Source organism: Prionailurus viverrinus, chromosome E3 (assembly GCF_022837055.1).
Source record: "Prionailurus viverrinus isolate Anna chromosome E3, UM_Priviv_1.0, whole genome shotgun sequence".
In the NCBI taxonomy this organism is placed as follows: domain Eukaryota; kingdom Metazoa; phylum Chordata; class Mammalia; order Carnivora; family Felidae; genus Prionailurus; species Prionailurus viverrinus.
Window position 1 is genome coordinate 7,592,004 of NC_062576.1, and position 21,179 is coordinate 7,613,182.

The 21,179-nt window shown below is 39.4% G+C and overlaps 1 protein-coding gene across 3 annotated transcripts in view; it reads right to left on the reverse strand.

Annotated features, from left to right (window-relative positions):
- LOC125153904 (NXPE family member 3-like) overlaps positions 1-21,179 on the reverse strand; it is a 49,423-nt gene that overhangs the window by 14,478 nt on the left and 13,766 nt on the right. For 2 of the 3 annotated variants that reach the window (XM_047837371.1, XM_047837372.1), the window contains exons 3-4: positions 12,287-12,492; positions 6,146-6,260 (exon numbers count right to left, since the gene is read on the reverse strand). The gene's annotated coding sequence lies outside the window, so the exon portion shown is untranslated. The remainder of the gene's footprint in view (positions 1-6,145; positions 6,261-12,286; positions 12,493-21,179) is intronic. The other variant, XM_047837373.1, reaches the window with a different exon arrangement.

Genomic DNA, 21,179 nt, shown 5'->3' on the forward strand with positions numbered 1-21,179 from the left:
TCACAGACCGTGGGATTATGACCTGAGCCGAAGTTGGACGCTTAACCAACTGAGTCACCAGCCTCCCAAAAAAAAAACTTTTTAGACAGAGACTTCCTTTCCAATCTGCATACCATTTTCTCCCACTGCCTTATTGCACTGGCTCAGATTTCCAGTACAACGTTAAAGAGGAGTGCTGGAAGTAGATATCCATGCCATATTCCTGATCTTTCTGAAAAGCATTCAGTCTTTAACCATTACGTATGATTAAGTAGATTCCCTTTCTCAGGTTAAGTAAATTCTCTTTTATTCCTGCTTTGCTAAGACTTTTAATCATGAATAGATGTTGAATTTCATCAAATACTTTTTCTGCATCTATTGAGATGGTCATGTATTTTTCCCTTAGGCCATTAACATGGTGAATTATATTTAGTGATGTTTGAATATTGAGTCAGCTTCGTACACTTGGGATAATTATATTTAGTGATGTTTGAATATTGAGTCAGCTTCGTACACTTGGGATAAAATCCACTTGACAATGATGGTTCTCCTGGAAGGTTTTTTTTTTTAACTGCAAATTCAATTTCTATAATTGATATGAGGCTATTCAGGTTATATATTTCTTTCTGAGTCATCTTTTGTTGTTTGTATCTTTTAAGGAATTTGACAAACTTTTAAGGAGTTTGTCACCATCAAAGTTATCAAATTTACTTGCTTAAATCTATTCATCTATTTAGTATCTGCAGAATATTTACTGACATACCTCTTGCATTCCTAATATTGAAAATTTTTGTCTTTACTCTTTTTTCCTGATTAGTTGCACTTCAGGCTTAAGTTTTATTGATGTTCTCATAGAACCAGCTTTCAATTTTTTCTTTTTTTCTTCTGAGAAAGAAATTGAGAGAAAGAGAGAGAGAGAGAGAGAGAGAGAGAGAGAGAGAGAGTGGGGGAAGGGCAGAGAGAGAGAATTCCAAGAAGGCTCCTTGCTGTCAGCCCAGAGCCCAACGTGCGCATGATCCCATGAACCATGAGATCATGACCTGAGCCAAAATCAAGAGTTGGACACTCAACCAATTGAGCCAACCAGGTGCCCCTCAATTTATTTTCTACTATATTGTTTTTCTGTTTTCTATTTTATTTATTTCTGCTTTGATATATATTTTTTTCTGCTTACATAGGGCTTAATTGGTTCTTCTTTATCAGTTTCTCAGAACTCAGGTGGATACTGAGTTCACTGATTTGAGATCTTTTTTTTTCTTTCTTTTTCCAAATTTTTATTTAAACTCTAGTTAGTTAACATGTAGTGTAATATTGTTTTCAGGAGTAGAAGAGTAGAATTTAGTGATTCATCACTTACATATAACACCCAGTGTTCAACACAAGTGCCTTCCTTAACACCCACAATCCGTTTAGCCCAACCCCCCACCCACCTCCCTTCATCAACCCTCAGTTTGTTCTCTATCTTTAAGAGTCTCTTATGGTTCATTTCCCCCTCTTTCTTTTTTCCCCCCTTCCCATGTGTTCATCTGTTTTGTTTCTTAAATTCAACATGAGTGAAATCGTATATTTATCTTTCTCTGCCTGAATTATTTCATTTTAGCATAACACACTCTAGTTCCATCTGCATCATTGCAAATGGAAGATTTCATTCCTTTTGATGGCTGAGTAACATTCCATTATACACACACACACACACACACACACACACACACACACACACACCCCACATCTTTATCCATTCATTGGTCAGTGGACATTTGGCTCTCTTCATAGTTTGGCTATCGTTGATAATGCTGCTATAAACATCAGGGTGATGTAACCCATCGAATCTGTATTTCTGTATCCTTAGGGTAAATATCTAGTAGTGCAATTACTGAATTGTAGGGTAGTTCTCTTTTTAGTTTTTTGAGGAATCTCCATACTGTTTTCCAGAGTGGCTGCACCAGTTTGCATCCCCACCAACAGTGCAAGAGCATTCCCCTTTCTCTGCATCCTTGCCAACACTTGTTTCTTGTGTTGTTAATTTTAGCCATTCTGACAGGTATGAGGTGGTATCTCATCATGGTTTTGATTTGTGTTTCCCTGATGATGAGTGGCGTTGAGCATCTTTTCATGTATCTGTCAGCCATCTGGATTTCTTCTTTGGAAAAATGTCTACTCATGTCTTCTGCCCAGTTCTTAACTAGATTATTTGTTTTTTGGGGGGTGTTGTTTGATAAATCCTTTATAGATTTTGTATACTAATCCTTTATCAGATATGTCATTTGCAAATATCTTTTCTCATTCTGTAGGCTGCCTTTTAGTTTTGTTGATTGTTTCCTTCATTGTGCAGAAGATTTTATCTTGATGACGTCACAAATTTTGCTTTTGTTTCCCTTACCTCCGGCAATGTGTCTAGTAAGAAGTTGCTATGGCCCATGTCAAAGAGGCGGGTGCTTGTGTTCTCTAGGATTTTGATAGTTTCCTGTCTCACATGTAGGTCTTTCATCCACTTTTAATTTATTTTGGGGGATGGTATAAGAAAGTGGTCCAGTTTCATTCTTTTGCATGTTGCTGTCCAGTTTTCCCAACACCATTTGTTGAAGAGACTTTCTTTTTTCTGTTGGATATCCTTTCCTACTTTGTCAAAGATTAGTTGACCATATAGTTGTAGGTCCATTCTGGGTTTTCTATTTTGTTCTATTGATCCCTGTGTCTGTTTTTGTGCCAGTAGTCTTGATGACTTGCTTTGTAGTCCAGAATCATGATGCCTCCAGCTTTGCTTTTCTTTTTCAGGATTGCTTTGACTATTCGGGATCTTTTGTGGTTCCATAAAAATTTTAGGATTGTTTATTCTAGCTCTGTGAAAAATGCTGGCAGTATTTTGATTGGGTTGAATTAAATGTGTAGATTGCTTTGGGTAGTATAGACATTTCAACAATGTTTGTTCTTCCAATCCATGAGCATGGAATGTTTTTCCATTTTTTTGTGTCTTCTTCAATTTCTTTCATAAGTGTTCTATAGTTTTCAGAGTACAGATATTTTTACCTCTTTGGTTAGGTTTATTCCTTTTTATCTTATGGTTTTTGGTGCAGTTGTAAATGAGACTGATTCCTTGATTTCTTTTTCTGCTGCTTCATTATCGGTAAACAGAAATGCAACAGATTTTTGTACATTGATTTTATATCCTGAAACATTGCTTAATTTGTATATTAGTTCTAGCAATATTTTGGTGGAGTCTTTTAAGTTTTCTACATAGAGTATCATGTTGTCTGCAAATAGCAAAAGTTTGATTTCTTCCTTGCTGATCTGGATGCCTTTTATTTCTTTTTGTTGTCTGATTGCAGAGTCAAAGCTCTCAGTTTCTCCCCATTGAGGATAATATTAGCTGTGGGTCTTTCGTATATGGCCTTTATGATGTTGAGGTATGTATATCTATCCCTACTTTCTGGAGGGTTTTTATCAAGAATGGTTGCTGTATTTTGTCAAATGCTTTTTCTGCATCTATTGAGAGGATCATATGGTTCTTATCCTTCTTTTTTATTTATTTTTTTCAAATTTTATTTAAATCCAAGCTAGTTAACATATATATCTTTCCTTTTATTAATGTTGTGTATCACATTGATTGACTTGCGAATATTGAACCACCCCTGCAGTCCAGGAATAAATTCCCACTTGATCATGGTGAATAATTCTTTTAATGTACTCTTGATTTGATTTGCTAGTTTCTTGTTGAGGATTTTTGCATCTAGGTCATCAGGGATATTGACCTTTTAGTAATTTTCCTTTTAGTAGGGTCTTTGTCTGGTTTTGGAATCAAGGTAATGCTGGCCTCATAAAATGAGTTTGGAAGTTTTCCTTCCATTTCTATTTTTGGAACAGTTTGAGAAGAAGTATTAATTCTTCTTTAAATGTCTGGTAGAATTCCCTTGGGAAGCCATCTGGCCTTGGACTTTTGTTTGTTGGGAGTTTTTTTTTTTTTTTTTAATGTTTATTCATTTTTGAGAGGGGGGAGGAGCAAAGACAGAGGGAGACAGAGGATTCAAAGCAGGCTCTGTGCTGACAGACAGCCTGAGGCAGGGCTCCAACTCAAAAATCTGAGATCAGGACCTCAGCTGAAGTTAGACGCTCAATCGTCTGAGCCACAGGCACCCCTGTTGGGAGATTTTTGATTACTAATTCAATTTCTTTGCTGGTTATGGGTCTGTTCAGATGATCTATTTCTTCCTGTTTCAGTTTTGGTAGTTTGTATATTTCTAAGAATTTGTCTGAGATCTTACTTCTTTTCTGACAAAGGCATTTAGTGCTATAAATTTCCCTGTGAGTATCCTACAAAAATTAATAGGTCTGTTTTCATTTTCCATCTGTTCAAAATATTTTACAATTTCCTTTAAGATTTTCCTTTGACCCATGAACTATTTAGATGTTGCCTAGTTTCCAAATATTTGGGAGTTTTCTTGAAATCTTTCCATTATTGATTTCTAATGTATTTTCAATGTGATCTGAGAACACAATTTTGTATGATTTGAAACATTTTAAATTTATTTAGACTTGTTTTATGATTCAGAATACAATCTATTTTGGTAAACATTCCATAAGCACTTGAAAAGAATATGTATTCTTCTGTGTTGTGCGGAGTGTTCTATAAATGACATAATTGGGTCAAGTCAGTCTTCTGTATGTTAACCTATTTTCTGTCAATTTATACTGTCAATTATAGATGAAGGGATATTGAAATCTCTAATTGTGAATTTGTCATTTTTTATTTGAAGTCCTGTAAGTTTTGCTTCATATATTTTGAAACTATGTTATTAGATGCATAAACAGGTCTGTTATGTCCTCTTGACGGATTGCTGAATCGATCCTTTTAACGTTATGAAATATTTCCCTTTATAGCTTCAATTCCAGTCCAACACCTCAGGGTCTATTCCAGTCTTCCCTTTCCGTATTTGTAAGTCCTTCAATAATGGAAACTGGTTTCTCATTATCCTGAATGCATTTACTTACTTGCCTGATTTCCCTGTATGAAACCAATTTCCCAACATTTCCCTGCTGTTGTCCAGCTGCCACCTTTCTTGACTGCCTTCCTCCATAATTCCCAAGGGCTTATCACTCTATAGTGGTATCAGGAAATGCCATCTCTTGAAGTAATCTTTTCCTCTGCTAGGATCATATCCCTAAGATACATACTCTATCTTGAGATAGCACTTTTCTACTAAATTCTCATTTCCTGTTCTCTGATAAAGAACTCAAAACAAGAAAATATGTTCAAGAAAAGATTCTCAGTTTCACCAGAACTAGTCAGAGCAACAACAAAAACAAACTTATCTCAGGCTAAATGGCAAAAAGTTTGAACTAACGCCCAGAAAACGGAGCTATAGAAGCAACTCAGTTTGAAGACAACTGCTATTTAGCTTAACATAAATGATTTGTCTTTTGTACATACATAGATTTCTATCTTTAAGGTTTCTTTTATTTTTTCCCTTAAATTTTTTAAATGTTTTCTTTTGTTAAAATTTTTTTAATGTTTACTTATTTTTGAGAGAGAGAGACAGAACACAGCAGGGAGGGGCAGAGAGAGAAAGAGAAAGGGAGAGACATAGAATCCGAAGCAGGCTCCAGGTTCTGAGCTGTCAGCACAGAGCCCAACGTGGGGTTTGAACTCACAAACAATGATGAGTTGGACGCTTAACCAACTGAGCTACCCAGGCGCCCCTATTCCTGATAGAGCTTCTTTTTGAATAGTTCAACTTTTTTTTTTTTTCTTAGTGGAACCAAGGGGAAAAGGAAACTCTTACATATATGCAGAGGTAGAGAGGGACAGCAGGGCATCCTTAGAGACAGGTATGGGGGCTATCTCAATTTTAAGATCTAGAAAGGAGCCAGGTGGGCTGGAGCAGAAATATAGCACCTTGGGGGAAAGAAAGCATGGAGAGCTCAGGTTTCCTTCTTCCCCTCAGTTTTTCAGGCTAGTGTTTTGGACTCCCTTACAGTTACCCCTACCTGCTATAATTTGCTCATTCTTTTTCTAAGAGCTTGTCCCTCTTGGACACTTCTGTTTCTGGATTAGAAACAGGAAAATGGAATGATGAAATGGAGAGCCTCCTTCAGCTTCCTTCTCCTGGATGGAAGCAATTGATTCAAGCTCTATGGATAGAGAGAGACAAGTGGAAAGAAATATACTTACACAAATTGCAATGACTGATCCCACAATCACAATCATGTGCCACCTGAACAGTCTGATGAATAGGTCTGTGGAAGCCTGGAGTTGTTTACTAGACATCTGGTGTGTGATCAAGACCCTAAATAGATAAAAGTGTCAAATCAGAAGCAGTGTCATTATAAACATGGTGCAATATGAGTTTTCTACTGTCTCCCCCATAAAGAAGATGGATAATGACAATCACCATGGATGAGATGACTTTTGTAGAAGTTCAAGTGTCCAGTGGAGAAGTTTCAACACACCCTTGGAGCAATTATGATCCAGCAATTCTATTCATGTACACAAAAAACTTATATGAGAATGTTTTATTCATAGTATACCCAAATTGAAAAAGAAAACACAAATATCCACCAATGGAAGAATAGATAAGCAAGTTTTAGTATGTTCATACAATTGAATAACAACTGGCAATAAAAAGAAAACAACTACAAATAAATGCAATAACACGAATGACTTTCAAAAAATATCAGGTTGAGTGAAAAAAGCAAAACCCAAAAGGTATATATTACATGATTCTTTTAATAAGAAGTTCTAGAAGAGGCAAACTAATCTATGGTGATAGAACTCAGAATAACAGTTGGCTCTGGTAGAAGGGGTTGACTAAAAGGGGGCATGAAGGAACCTTATGGGGTTCTGGAAATGTCCTTTATCTTGAATTGGGTGATGTTTTTTATATATTATATACATTTGTCCAAATTAGTTATAGACAGATCTGTGCATTTGACTATATGAAAACTATATCTCAATAAAGAGAAGAAAAGATAAGCATGTATACTTATATAATTCATAACTAAATTTTACACACTATCAGTATGGTGGAGATGGTGCATGGGGTAAGATTAAGGGATATGAGAGTACACTAAGTATTTGTATCATTCGAGGGGGAATATACAGATGATGATATACTTCTTTTTGATACTATTATGAATGAAACTGTTTGTATTTTTTTTAAGTTTATTTATTTTGAGAGAGACAGAGAGAGACAGAGACAGAGAGAGAAGGGGGGAGAGAGACCCAAGCAGGCTCCACACTGTCAGTGCAAAGCTCAGTGCAGGGCTTGAACTCGAACTGCGACAGCATGACCTGACCAAAATCAAGAGTCAGATGCTTAACCAACTGAGCCACTTAGGTACCCCAAATGAACTTTTTTTATTTTTGGATTGTTCACTCATAGTGTTTAGGAATATAATTTTTTTTTGGCATATTAATCCTCGCAACCTTGCTGAACTTGTTTGTTAGCTCTAAAAGTTTTCAGCGCATTCTGTAGAATTTTATTTATACAAGATCATGTCATCTGGAAAATAGAAGGAATTTCACTTCTTCCTTTCAAATCTATATCCTTTTTTTTAAACACTTTTTTAATGTTTTTATTTAGTTTTGAGACAGAGAGAGACAGAGCATGAGCAGGGGAGGGGCAGAGAGAGAAGGAGACACAGAATCCAAAGCAGGCTCCAGGCTCTGAGCAGTCAGCACAGAGCCCAACGCAGGGCTCGAACTCACAGACTGTGAGATCATGACCTGAGCTGAAGTCAGATGCTTAACCCACTGAGCCACGCAGGCGCCCCCAAATCTATATGCTTTTTATTTCATTTTCATACTTGGTTTCTCTCACCACCTCTGGTACAATATTAAAATCAATAAGGGGTAATTAAAATAAGAAATCAATAGAGGTGGGGTGCCTGGGTGGCTCAGTTGCTTAAGTGTGGGCCTTTGGCTCAGGTCATGATCTTGCAGTTCATGAGTTCAAGCCCCACGTTGGGCTCTGTGCTGACAGCTCAGAGTCTGGAGCCTGTTTCAGATTCTGTCTCTCTCTCTCTCTCTGTGTCCCTATCCCACTCATATCTTGTCTCTCTCTGTCTCTCAAAAATAAATAAAAACATTAAAAATTTAAAAAATAAAAAAATTAATCAATAGAGGTAAGTAAACATAAGCACAAGTAACAAATATAAGACTAAAAATAGAATGTACGATGTTTAAACCATCAGGAAAAATATTTGATTCATTCATTGAAAAGCAGGGAAGGACAGCGGCACCTGGGTGGCTCAGTCAGTTTAGCGGCTGACTTCAGTTCATGTCACAATCTTGTGGTTTGTGAGTTTGAGCCCCACATAGGGCTCTGTGCTGACAGTTCAGAGCCTGGAACCTGTTTTGGATTCTGTGTCCCCCTCTCTCTCTGCCCCTCCCCACTCGTGCTCTCTCTCTTTCTCTCAAAAATAAATATTTTTTTAAAAGGCTATTTCTTTAAAAAAAAAAAAGGAAAGTAGGGAAGGAGAAAAAAAGAAAGTACAATAAATGGGAAATTTGAAATACATTAGAAGAAACAAGTCATAATTTATACAGTCATTGAAATAAATGTAAATAGGTTAAACTCACCAATTAAAAGACAGTGGAGTGCAATCAAGAACATATGCTCTTAGTAGACCTCTCACCACAAGAAAACACACAAAAAAAGGATATAGGCTTAACTACATTCCAACCTCTCTTCCCAAACTCACCAGATTCAGTCTCTCTACCACAGAAAGGAAGTGAATGAAGAGTTCAAGAGCTGACAGAAACATTACATTAATGGCTGCCCCTGCTAGATGGAAACATCAGAAGTGAGGGATAAGTGTTTTCTCTACCACGACCTCTGTAATATACAAAGAACTCTTACCAATTGATTAGAAAAAGATAATATCATGGACAAATGGGCAAATGTCACAAATAGTTAGGTTTGTCAAATAGCCAGCCTTAGGAATAGGTGCTCAAATTCACTAAAAGCCAGAAAACTATAAATGAAAACAACAATGAGATATAATTCCCTATTTCTGCCTAAAACGTGGAAGAAAAGAAAGGAGGAAAATAAATTATGCTCATGAAACTTTGAAGTGTTTAAAGCTTTTTGTTGTTGTTGTTTTAAGTTTATTTATTTACTATGAGAGAGAAAGAGAACTGGGGAGGGGCAGAGAGAGGGAGACAGAGAATCTCAAACAGGCTCCACATTCACAGCGTGGAACCCACTGCAGGGCTTGAACTCATGAACTGTGAGATTATGACCTGAGCCAAAATTCAGAGTCAATGCTTAACTGACTGAGTCGCCCAGGCATCCCTGTTCAAGCCTTTTTGGAAGGCAATCTGGCCACATATATGAATATTTAAAATGCAAATACTCTTTAAACCAGCAATTCTGGCTCTTAGATAGCTATCCTAGAGAAATAAAAGAACCTATTTGAAAGGAATGGGATATTTATTGCAGCACTGCTCACAGTCGTCCAGACTGGAAACCAAGCATATGTATATTAATAGGGGAATTCTACCATGTTATGCAATGAAATGTTGATATGGGATAGAGTTATACTAGGTAACTTGGAAGTGTGAACATAAGGTATTACTAAATAAGAAAAGCAAGGTGATAAAAGTATGGATTGAAGTATATCACATTTCAAAACCAAGAAAAAATCTATCTATTTGCTTATAAAGTATATGTATATTATATAAGCATAGATACACAGACATACACATATCTCTGTATGACAGTAATTGAGTATGGAGAAAAATATAGAAGGGTACACAGCAGATAGTAACATATGTAGGACAGAAATAGGGAGATAAGTGTTCATTTAGGAAGAAGAGATAGGAAGAAAGAAAAAATTCATGATTTTAAAATACACACACACACACAGTATGTGTAATATCATCCCATTCATGCAAAACTATACACATGTGTGTCTGAATGCATAAAGGGGTTCTTGAAAGGATGGTCACCAAACTGTTATCTCAAGGTAATGAGATTTCAGGTGTCTTCTATTTTTCTCTTTATATTTCCATGTGTTATTCAAATTCAAATAAAAAGCATGTGTTATTTATATGATCGCACTTTAATTACGGAAATAAAAAGTGTACTTTTATGGAGGAATTCTCTTCCTCCTCCACTGAGGCTGGATTCCAATAAAGGACAGGATTAGGTGGGGCAAAGACGGGCATATCCCTAAGTACTACTGCCTTGGTGGCCGATGACATATTTAAGTAGGAGAGGACCATGTTTAAGTAGGAGTCCAAAGGACTACTTATAAAGGGCACATGGGCATGGGGCCTCTTTCAAGTTGTCTAGAGCCAGAGAGAGAGATGCATCCACTGGAAACCTGGCCTGGAGCTTGAAAACCAGGCCTTCCACTATCCAGCGTGAATCCTGGGACTGGCAAAGAGCTAATGCTGCCAGACTCAGTGGCAACCTGGTTCTTGGGTAGGATGGGAGACCATCAAGCTGAGGATAAACTGAGACTCCTCTTGACCTTCTGCATTACTTTCTGCCTGTTCTCTAACCCAGAGCAGCAAAGAGCCCTGGGCCAAGTGAGTGGTATCACCAATGTCATTATAATTTTCTATATTATTGTCTCCAACAGTGCCCATGTGGAGACTGAGTGAATATAAAATATCCAAATGCAATTAAAATTATGAGGCCCCATTAAAAACATGAAGCAATTAGCAGTAACACAGCCACCTGGGCAGATTTTTAGCTTCTGCCCAAATGAAGATGGAAGGCAGGAGAAGTGTATGAAAGAGATTCAGTCCCCCAGTAGCTATCAGCAAACTCCAGAAACATTCCCCTTCCATCTCTTTTCTTGAAATGGAGGACTTGGCCCCCAATTCCACTCACCTAGTCACTTTTTCACTCTATCAAGCACCTAGAAACTCCACCCCTGCTTCTTTGTACTTGTAATATTGGACAGACTTCCTTAAAATCTAAAAGCTACTGGCACTGCTCTAATAAATCCAGTCATCCTACACTGTCAGGCATCTGCTTCCAGATTATTACCACATCAGGTTTATTCAACATCTTATCAAATCTAAGGCAAATACTAATAAGAGAATTTCACTTGGAATAGAGCCAGGGATCTCTTCCCTGACTTCATAAAGCAGCTGCAACCTATTCTTTAATTCCTCTCCCTCCAGCTCCTCCTTTAAGAGGGAGGGCTTATGTCTTCCTCTGCACTTCTTGTGGCTGTTGGAAGACCTGGGAATCCAGAACATCCTTCTTCAGAAATTCCAGACATCCTACCACTCAATTGCTCCTTTTCACTCCTGAGACAAGGTTGCAGGCTCCATATTCTCCCCAACACAGCTCTGAGACCTAGGCAGACACATTCAGCTAGGGCAGACCAAGAAGAGGAACCAATCTACCTAATTAGAAGTGCCACCCAGGGCAGAGTCAAGTTGACATCATAACTCAAACACTAGAGGGACGACAGCAAAACCATGTCAGAGAGGCTTATTCAGCTAATGAATAAGTCACTACTGTAATATACACTTGAACATACTGTTGCAATTTGGGTGGCAATCAGCAGGTTCCCCAGCCAGCACTGTATTCAGGATCACCTAGATGACTGCTATGCACCAGGCAATGGTCAATAGGAGCAAAAAGGGAAGTAGGAACGAAGGAGACCCCTTTGCCACCACCCAATGCCACCTCCCTTTTCCTTTTCCTCCAGTTCTTGAGTGAGAATGAGCATGCAGGGAAACCATGAGGTAGGCTACAGAACCACAGGGTCAGCTATGGGCTTACTTGTGTAGCACCACACTCTAAAATACCTTGGTCATCATCCTTGGCTCTGCACAGTTGGATGCTGGCTACTGCCTAGCAGGGGTGGACACCTAATATTCTAACCTAGAGATACTCCACATCTCACCCTCCTCCCAACCACGAACCTGCTCCCAGTTCTGCACAAGGTTGCCAGTGCTAACAAGGTTGCCATCTCTGAGGTCTTTTTCTCCATTAGCTTTCTCAAGTTCCCAGCAATATTTGACAATGTTGACCACTTTCTCCACCCTGAAGCTTTACCCAAGTCTCCTGTTTTCTTCATCACTGGGGCACTGCCTCATACCCCCTTCTGTGGACATTACCCAATGTTCTGTTTGTACATACCACTTTCCGAAAACCAGGTGCCATATCCTGTGCCCTTCTTTGTATTCCACACAACAATAAGGACAGTAATTTGCCCAGATGATGATTTTAATTCATGCTGGTTGCTTGACAAGTAGACCAAATACCCTGTTCCCCAACTTGAGTCTGCCCATGTGTCCACTTTCTCTGCTCACATTTCCTTTCTGAAGCCTCAGCCTGCTTACCTCATCTCAGGATACCTCTCAGCTCTTCTTGTTCTTTCTATCTTTCCTCTGTAAAGTCCCCAAAGTCTTGTTTCCTCTTTTCATATCAACTCACAGGGTAACATCCTGCCAATGGCTCAAATATTGCCCAAGCATGGCATCTCCAAACGTGAGGATGACATGGCCAGTCACCACCCAGAATGAAGTCAAATGTGGAGAGAAGGCACCTGTAGTAGGAAAGAGAGTCACGCTTCTTAGCAGAATAAAGTTAGAGGCTGAAAACACAACAGCAAAGAAGAAATGTCTTCTTATTCCTTATTCCTTCTTATTCCCTGCAGGGGAATAAGTCTGCAGGCAAGAGGAGCTTAATCACTGTAAAACACTATGGTCCAAACCCCCAAAGAATAACGACTTCCTCTTCCCACTCACCAGAAAGCCTTTTCTACTGATTGTTGAACAAAGCAAATACTGGCGAGAGGGCCATGTACATCTCCTTTCTAAAAAGAAACTAGACTTGAAGCTAATACCTAGGAAGATGCAGGGAATGTGCAGGATGATGTCCTTGCTTGAAGATTGAGTGCTTTTTTCCTGAGTCAGAATTTTCATTGTCTTCTGTGTAGCACTCAAGCACTAAGAAGTGAAAAGGGACCCAAGTTGGGGGCCAGGAGGATTCCCAGTGTCATGGCTATAGGAAATGCATGAGAGGTTAGGGGGAAAAGACAAACTTTGAAATCCGAGTTTACACAGGAAAACGTTATTTTGATTCTATTTCCAAAATAGATAATACAAATTATTTGATCAGACAAAATAAGAAAGACTGATTTACAAAAAGGAAAACTCAGAAAGCAGAGAGGGAAGTATTCTGGCCAGAGTCTGGTAAGGAGACAGAAATCCCACTAGATTGAGCAGAGAGAATTTAATATCAAGAATCGTTAACCAGGTATAAAGAGCTGTGCATAGGTAACTGGAAAAGCAGGAGAACACTATGTTGTTGGGTAGGTTCCAACTGCCGGAAGCAGCCACTACCCTTGGGACTGAGGGAGTCTAGCCAAGTTGTTAGAACGGTAAACACTTAGAAACGTAGGAGTCCATGGAGATAGTACTCAGACCTCTGCGGAGTGGCGCTGCCCAACTGGTTCCGAAAGTGTTGAAAAAACCACAAACTTGATCAGCTTCTGCTCCTGGAAGCAATAGGTGCCACCAGTGTGAGGAGGGTATCTGACTCGCTGGAAGGACACAAGCAGCAATCCCATAAGAAGCAGACAGGAATAGCAAATCCTGTCTCTTTGCAAGTCCTCTCTTTCCTGCAGCCTTGCCCTCTACTTCTGGCATCCTCTATTGGAAGAGCCTAACAGGCAACCAGCAGGTAGAGCAGCAATGTTTGCGGAGTCCCAGCCCCAGACTCACAAAGTAGAGCATAGAAGGGTAAGTTTGGAACTGAGAGACAATAGCATGTCTAACAGCAGAGGCAGACAAAACAGTAATTAAACTTGTTGCCTAGAAGTTGTTCCATGTGAGAGGTGCCTGGGTGGCTCAGTCAGTTGAGCCTCTGACTTGATTTTGGCTCAGGTCATGAGCCCAGGGTCATGGGATAGAGCCCCCCATCAGGGTCCGGGCTGACTGTGGAGCCTGCTTAACATTCCCCCTCTCTCCCTCTGCCCCTCTCCCCTGCTCATGCACGCTCTCTCTAAAACAGAGGTAGTAATAATTAAAAAAAAAAAAAAAAAGTTGCTCCACGTAAGCAATCAGCTTAGCTATAGGTTTTCTAGCAATAAGGCCAACACTAAGGTTTATAAAATGTTTTCTTTCCTAGTAAAGCAAGATACAGCTTTGGAGAAAAGCACTCTGTTAACCAAATTGCAGAAGACACAGTGGAGGGAGGAGGGTTGTCTGGGGGAGAACTTGAGATAACAAGGTCTCTAAGGGAATGGAGTTTGGCTGAGTTGGATCATAGTTGCAAGGACTAAGGGAGAGGAGTCGTGCTCAGGGGTTTGCAATGTGAGGGTCCAGCATGCTGGTTTCTTTCTGGGTCAGAATTTCCATCATGGGCTACTGTCACTTTCAACTAGCTGTTTCCTGAGTTTTCAGGCAAGGCTGAGAGCTGAATACAAAATAAGTAATCACCTAAAACCATATCCAGGAAGTGTCAAGCATTTACCTTTTCCCTGGGATATACATTGCAAGGCATAGGGCTCAAGCCCTGCTACTAGTCCAGGAAACCACTTTGGGTATGATATACAAATCCTCAGAGATCTTCTCGCTTAATTCTGCTACCTCACCTCTTCCCTCACCCTGTTCCCATCTCAAAAAATGTTGCCATGTGATTTATATCCTTCCTGGGCATCTCTGTTTCCCAGCCTGGAATGTCCTTCTATCTACAATGTCCTAGAATGCTCTGTGTCTGGCTAATTCACAATCCTCTTTCAGAACTCAGCTCAGGTATCTCCCCTTTGTGAAATTCTTCCCTAGGCCCCAGAGGCTGGGTCACATGCCTATCCTGTTACTCTCCATAGCTCACCTCTGTTATAACACTTACTGTATGAAATTGCAACTGCCAGTTACCAGGGGCAGCATAATAACTGACTCTGATTAATCAGAATTCTTACTTTCCAGAGATGGAAGCTAATTCTGGCTGATTAAAGAATAAGGGGTATTAATAAGAGGATTCCGTGTACTCCCCGTACTGCTGGGAGACTGGAAAAGCAAGCTTGAATGCTAAGTAAGCTTGTAGGAACTAGAGGGTCTAAGAAACACTCAGACCTTAATTAAGGGTCTAAGGAACCCTTACACCATGCTCTGAACATGCCTGCTGAGGCGTCCACCACCAGTGCTGCTGCCTGACAATCACTGGGAGAAATATCTGCTGTTGTTTACACCAAGGATGCCATTTTTTGTGCCAGGAGCCTGACCTTGAAACTACCACCACTGATACCACCCTTACCAGCAAAATGGATTCTGTGTGGACCTCATTTTTCAGGTCACTCATGTCTGAATTGAAGGATGTGATATTATGGAAGCCAAGAATAGGAGAGTTTCATAAAGGAAGGCGTGGTCCATGATGTAGAAAAAAATCAAAAGGTAAGGACTGGATAGTGTTCATTGGATATACCCTAAAAGGGGTTTACCTTAATAAGAGCAGTTTTGGTTGACTGGAAGGGAAAGCAGGGTGAGATGTGAAAGGGAGGAAAGGAAGTTGGGGAGACCCCTCTTTCAATAACAATAGCGCTGCAGCTTGAAGGCGTTCTCACTGGCCGAATCTGTAGTAATTTAAGAATCAATTCAAAGGAAGTATGTCCTTGGTAGTATTATCTGTGGAAAATTCTGTGAGATCCGAAATAAATGTAGGTTTCTCCAGAAACCATATGTATTTTCTTCTGTAAGGTGCCCGGAGGCAACATGAATCTAGAAGCACTTAAATTAATGTTGATCTAGAGATTTCTGAAGCCACCCAAGTGATGCCAATTTTGGTTGAAAATCAGCATGAGGACTGGCTTATGGCTATAAAGTATTAGTGGACACTTTCCCCTGCAGTTCTACTCATCAGATGTGCCCAAAGTAGTTTTCCTTGTGCTGCTTGGGTCTGGAGTTGTATCTCTATATTACCCTTAGCCTAAGGGTAGAGTCCTTTGAGATCACAGTTTGTCTAGGGCTCTTCTATTAGACTGGGCACTTAGACCTTGTCTTTCCTTTCCAAGGCTACAAAACAGATGCTAAAGAATTAAAATTATCACCAATATTAGACATATCACCAATACACATGATGAAGTTGTGTAAAACTAAATACATATGTGTGCAAATGAGTATAATAAAAATAGGGAGATCTGAATAAGACTGGTAGATTGTATCAATGTTAATATCCCAGTTGTGATATTGTACTATCTATCCCAAATATATTAAGAAAAAAAGGTACAGAATAGTCTATGCTATATGTTACCTTTTGCTAATGGTGTGCTGTGGGATTTGGTCCAACTACCCTGATGAAGACAACTGAAAAAAAGTAATTAAAAGAAAGTTTTAAAAAATTATCAGGAGAGAAAAGGGAAAGGATTAAAGCTCAGAGATAAAATAAGGCTGGTTCTAAACGAGGGGTATTTGTGAATAGAGAAAGCAGACATACAAAGCTCTGCTTCTGCCATTCTTAAGAGGTCAAGTGAACATAGGTCAAGTCCTTTGGCAATCAAGGAGGAAGACTTTAGTGAAATACGTTTTGCTTTTGGCTGAGACCCCCAAAACACCTGGGATTATTTACCAATCCATGAAAGTTCCCTGAAAGGTGGAGATGTATTTTTGGTGGAGCAATGGGGGTTGGAATTTAGCACCTACCAAGGGAGAGCCCTAGTGTTATGTTCCCTGTACTGGGCTAGAAACTGAACTTTACTCTGGATGTTGGTATGTACTATATTCTCAGAGACTATAAAGATGGCTCACAAAACTTCAAACTTTGTTCCTGAACTATAAACACTCTCAGATGTCTGCTGGAATGAAAAGTCTTCTTCAGAATATGATAACATTGCCTAAGGTCTTACATTATACATAAAAGTATCTTTTCAAATAAAATGTCCAGGAAACAATCAAGTATCACAAGACATATGGTGAAGCAAGTCAAAACAAGCCAGGAGAATACAGTGCGAAAAATAGAACATAATTAATTTGCAGTCCTGGAGGAAAGAAGAAAAGAATGGAAAAAGTTAATATTTGAAGAGATAATGGCTGATTCCTATTAGTCAATAATTTAAATTAGTCCTATTTAGTCAATAAATTAAGTATCAACTGTAGAATATGCATGCGAATATTTACAAAATTGATTGTATCCTGGACTAAAAAGCAAGGTTTATCAAATCTAAAAATATTTAAATCATATGAAATATGTTTTCTGGTCACAATGCAATTATATTAGAAATCAATGACAAAGGGGCACCTAAGTGGCTCAGTCGGTTAAGCATCTGACTTCAGCCCAGGTCATGATCTTACGGTTTGTGAGTTTGAGCTCCGCATCGGGCTCTGCGCTGACAGCTTGGAGTTTGGAGCCTGTTTCTGATTCTGTGCTCCCTCTCTCTCTGCTCCTCTCCCGCTCACACTCTGTCTCTCGTTCTCAAAAAAATAAACATTAGGGGCGCCTGGGTGGCTCAGTTGGTTAAGCGTCCGACTTCAGCTCAGGTCACGATCTCATGGTCCGTGGGTTCGTGCCCCGCGTCGGGCTCTGGGCTGATGGCTCGGAGCCTGGAGCCTGCTTCCGATTCTGTGTCTCCCTCTCTCTCTGCCCCTCCCCCATTCATGCTCTGTCTCTCTCTGTCTCAAAAATAAATAAACGTTAAAAAAAAATTAAAAAAAAAACATTAAAAGAAAAGAGAGAAATCAATGACAAAAATAGTATTAATGGAAAGATATTTATTATCTCTCAGTTGAAACCACACTGAACTAAAAATTCGGTATAACAACAGTTATTCAGTATAATCACAATTATGCAATATAATCATAAAAATTCCAACAGGAATTGTTTTCAATTTCACAAATTGGTGAAAGATTTCTATGGAAGCCCAAAAGACCAAAAAAAAAAAAAAAAAATCTGCCAAGGCCCTTTTATTTAAAAAAATTTTTTTAATGTTTCTTTATTTCTGAGACAGAGAGAGACAGAGCACGCATGGGGGAGGGGCAGAGAGAGACAGAGACACAGAATCCCAAGCAGGCTCCAGGCTGTGAGCTGCCAGCACAGAGCCCAACGCGGGGCTCGAACTCACAAACAGCGAGATCATGACCAAAGCCGAAGTCAGACGCTCAACTCACTGAGCCACCCAGGCGCCCCATGCCAAGGCCCTTTTAAAGAACAAAAAAGTAGGTCTTGTCTACCAGAAATGCAGAATTATTATGGAACTTTAGTAATGAAGACTGAGTGGTACTGGCGCAGATATAGACAAATCGACTCACTGTACAGAATAGACAGCCCCAAACAAATCGAGACATTGACACCTGATTTGCGATGGAAGATGTACTGCAGAGCTATGGGGGATTGGATGGACTTCTCAGTCAACGTGTCAGGTCAATCAGGTATCCAAACATCCAAAACTTTTTTTCTTTTTATGTTTATTTTTGAGGGAGAAAGAGAGAGAGAGACAGAGTACGAGCAAGGGAGGGGCAGAAAGAGAGGGAGACACAGAAACTGAAGCAGGCTCCAGGGTCTGAGCTGTCGGCACAGAGCCTGATGTGGGGCTTGAACTCATGAACCGTGAGATCATGACCTGAGCCGAAGTGGGACACTTAACCGACTGAGCCACCAGGCACCCCCAAAACTTTTTTTTTTAAATGCTGTTTCATAAGTAATCCAGAGAAATTCAAATTAAAACCACATGAGTCACTACTACACACCCACAAGTTTTGTCAAATATTTTTAAATGATAATATCGAATGCTGGCAAGAATGTGGAACAAGAAATGCTTGTGAAAGAGTAAACAGGTAAAACCACTTTTTAAATACTGGCAGAACCCAGTAAGTTGAAAGATAATCTACTCTCTGATCAGCAAAACCACCACCAGGTGACACCCTGCAAAAATGCCTATTTATGCAGGCTGTAGAGTTACACGCACAAGAACACAGCAGCATTTTTCATAATAGCCCATCAACAGTAAAATGTAAACATATAGGGTAATATAATCATACAATGAAATATAAGTGAAAAAGGATGAACTGCAATTATATGAAAGAATATGGATGAATCTTAAATACTTCATTGAGCAAAAGAAGCTAGACAAAACAGAATTCATACTGTATGTTGTCATTTATATGAAGTTGAAAATCGGGTAAAATGCACATATATTGTTTGGGAATGCCTTATAAGTTGGTAAAACCATAAAGAAAGACCAGGGCAAAAATATTATAAAAGTTAGAATAATGAGTACATCTAGAATAATAGGAGAAAGGGAGGGATATAACTTGGGAGGGACATGGTATCAGGGGCTTCTGGAGTAAAGGTCTTTTTCTCTTATTTAGGGTGGGAGTTATATGAGTGATCATTTTATAACAATTTGTTGAACTGTTTCATGCATTTTCTGTTTTGGTATATAATAAAATTTTAAGCAAAATTACATACATCCATTATATATATGCATGAATACATATACATTTAATATAGTGACTCAACAATTCCTTACATCACCTAGTGCTCATCACAACATCCCTCTGCAAATGCTTAAGTTAAATCTATCAAGTCTTTAACTCTAAATTTGTTTTTATAGGGAATACAAGAAATAGAGGACGAACTAAATGTCACCATCAGGGAGCAATCAGAAATGTCCAGAAGGTGGGACATTTATTTGACAGGACAACTGGCCCTGACTTTTCCATTAAAAAGGATAAGGGAAAGGAAGGGCTAGCCTCGAGTTAAAGAAATCAAGGAAGAAACCACCAGGTCCTGGAGTGCATCTTGGCTTTGAGAAAACAGTTGCATGGATTTTTGAAGGACAATGGAGGAAATCTGATTATGAACTGGATATTAGATTTAAGGAATTATTACTCATTTTGTTCATAATAATCTTTTTTGGTTTTCTATACAAATATTGTTTTTAAAATATTTATACCAAATTATTTGGGAGTAGAATGTCATGATTCTGTAATTGCCTCAAACACTTAAAGCATATGAAAATAAAGTAAAAAGGGACAGGTATATGCCACCAGAATGTAATGGAAATAACACTGTTATTTAAGTTGCAATGTCCTTGAATAGGCAAGAGGGGATGAGAACCAGAGCTGAGTAGAAGGACCAGTGACAGATAAGAGCACGGAGTTTCCTTTACAAAAACAGGTGAGAAGATAGAAAATTCTAGTACAGATGCCAGAAGGTGAGGAAATATGGTAGTGGGAGTCTGTGCGATTTCACTTCCGGTTGCTTTGTTTGTTCAAGAAGGTATGTTAGGTCATCCGCCGAGGTTGAGGTTGAGGAGGGCTTCAGGAGAGAGGAGATGCTGGGAAGCAGTCACCCAGGAGCACCCAGTGGGACTAGGGCAGTGGCTCTTTGGCTTCGTGCACATCAGCAGCACCTACAAGGCTTGTTGAAACAAACACCGGGCTCCTCCCCAGAGTTAATGACTGGGTGGACCTGGGGCTGGGACTGAGAAGCTACATTTCTAACAAGCCCCCAGGTGAGTCAGCCCATCTGGGGACCACATTTTGAGAGCCACTGTGATTACTGTGCAGCATTAGGGCCCCCTTAAGGTGTGCGGGCCAGTGTTTCAAGTGAGAATTGTCAGCATGGTTGAACGTTCCTCTCCAGATGTGTTCTGCGGCACAGGTGTACTTGCAAAAGAGGCAGAGGGTTGAATGTACCAGAGCCAGAGATTATCACCAAGATCATCAAACAGCTGGTTCCTTCTTGTCATTCTGGACTCGGCTCAAATGAAAATGCTCAAAAGCACCATCATTGACCTTTTAATCCAACCATCTTCTTCCTCTTCACCATCTCAAAACTTTCACGTTGTTTTCTCTCACAGAACTTTCCACTGTCTGGAGCTTTACCTATATTTGTTTTGCTCCTTGTTTCTGAGCCTTTCCACTAGAGTTTATGCACAAGAAAACAGTAATCTTGATTTCTTGTTTTGTTCCCTGCTATGTTCCTAGAACCTGAAGAGTGCTTGGACATCAGAGGGGTCCAGAGGTCGGCTCAATAAATATTTATTGATGAAAAATAAGAAAGAAAGAAAGAAAGAAAGAAAGAAAGAAAGAAAGAAAGAAAGAAAGGAAGAAAGAAAGAAAATGGAAGGGAAGGGGGAAAGCGAGACAAGGAAAAACAAATTACTACACAAGACACTAAGCCATAGTATTAATTTTGAATATGAAGAAGGAAAAAATTACCTAATTACAAAAATATAAACACAGTTCATTGATAGATCTAAAACTAATGTCAATCCACTGGGCAAATGGGAGT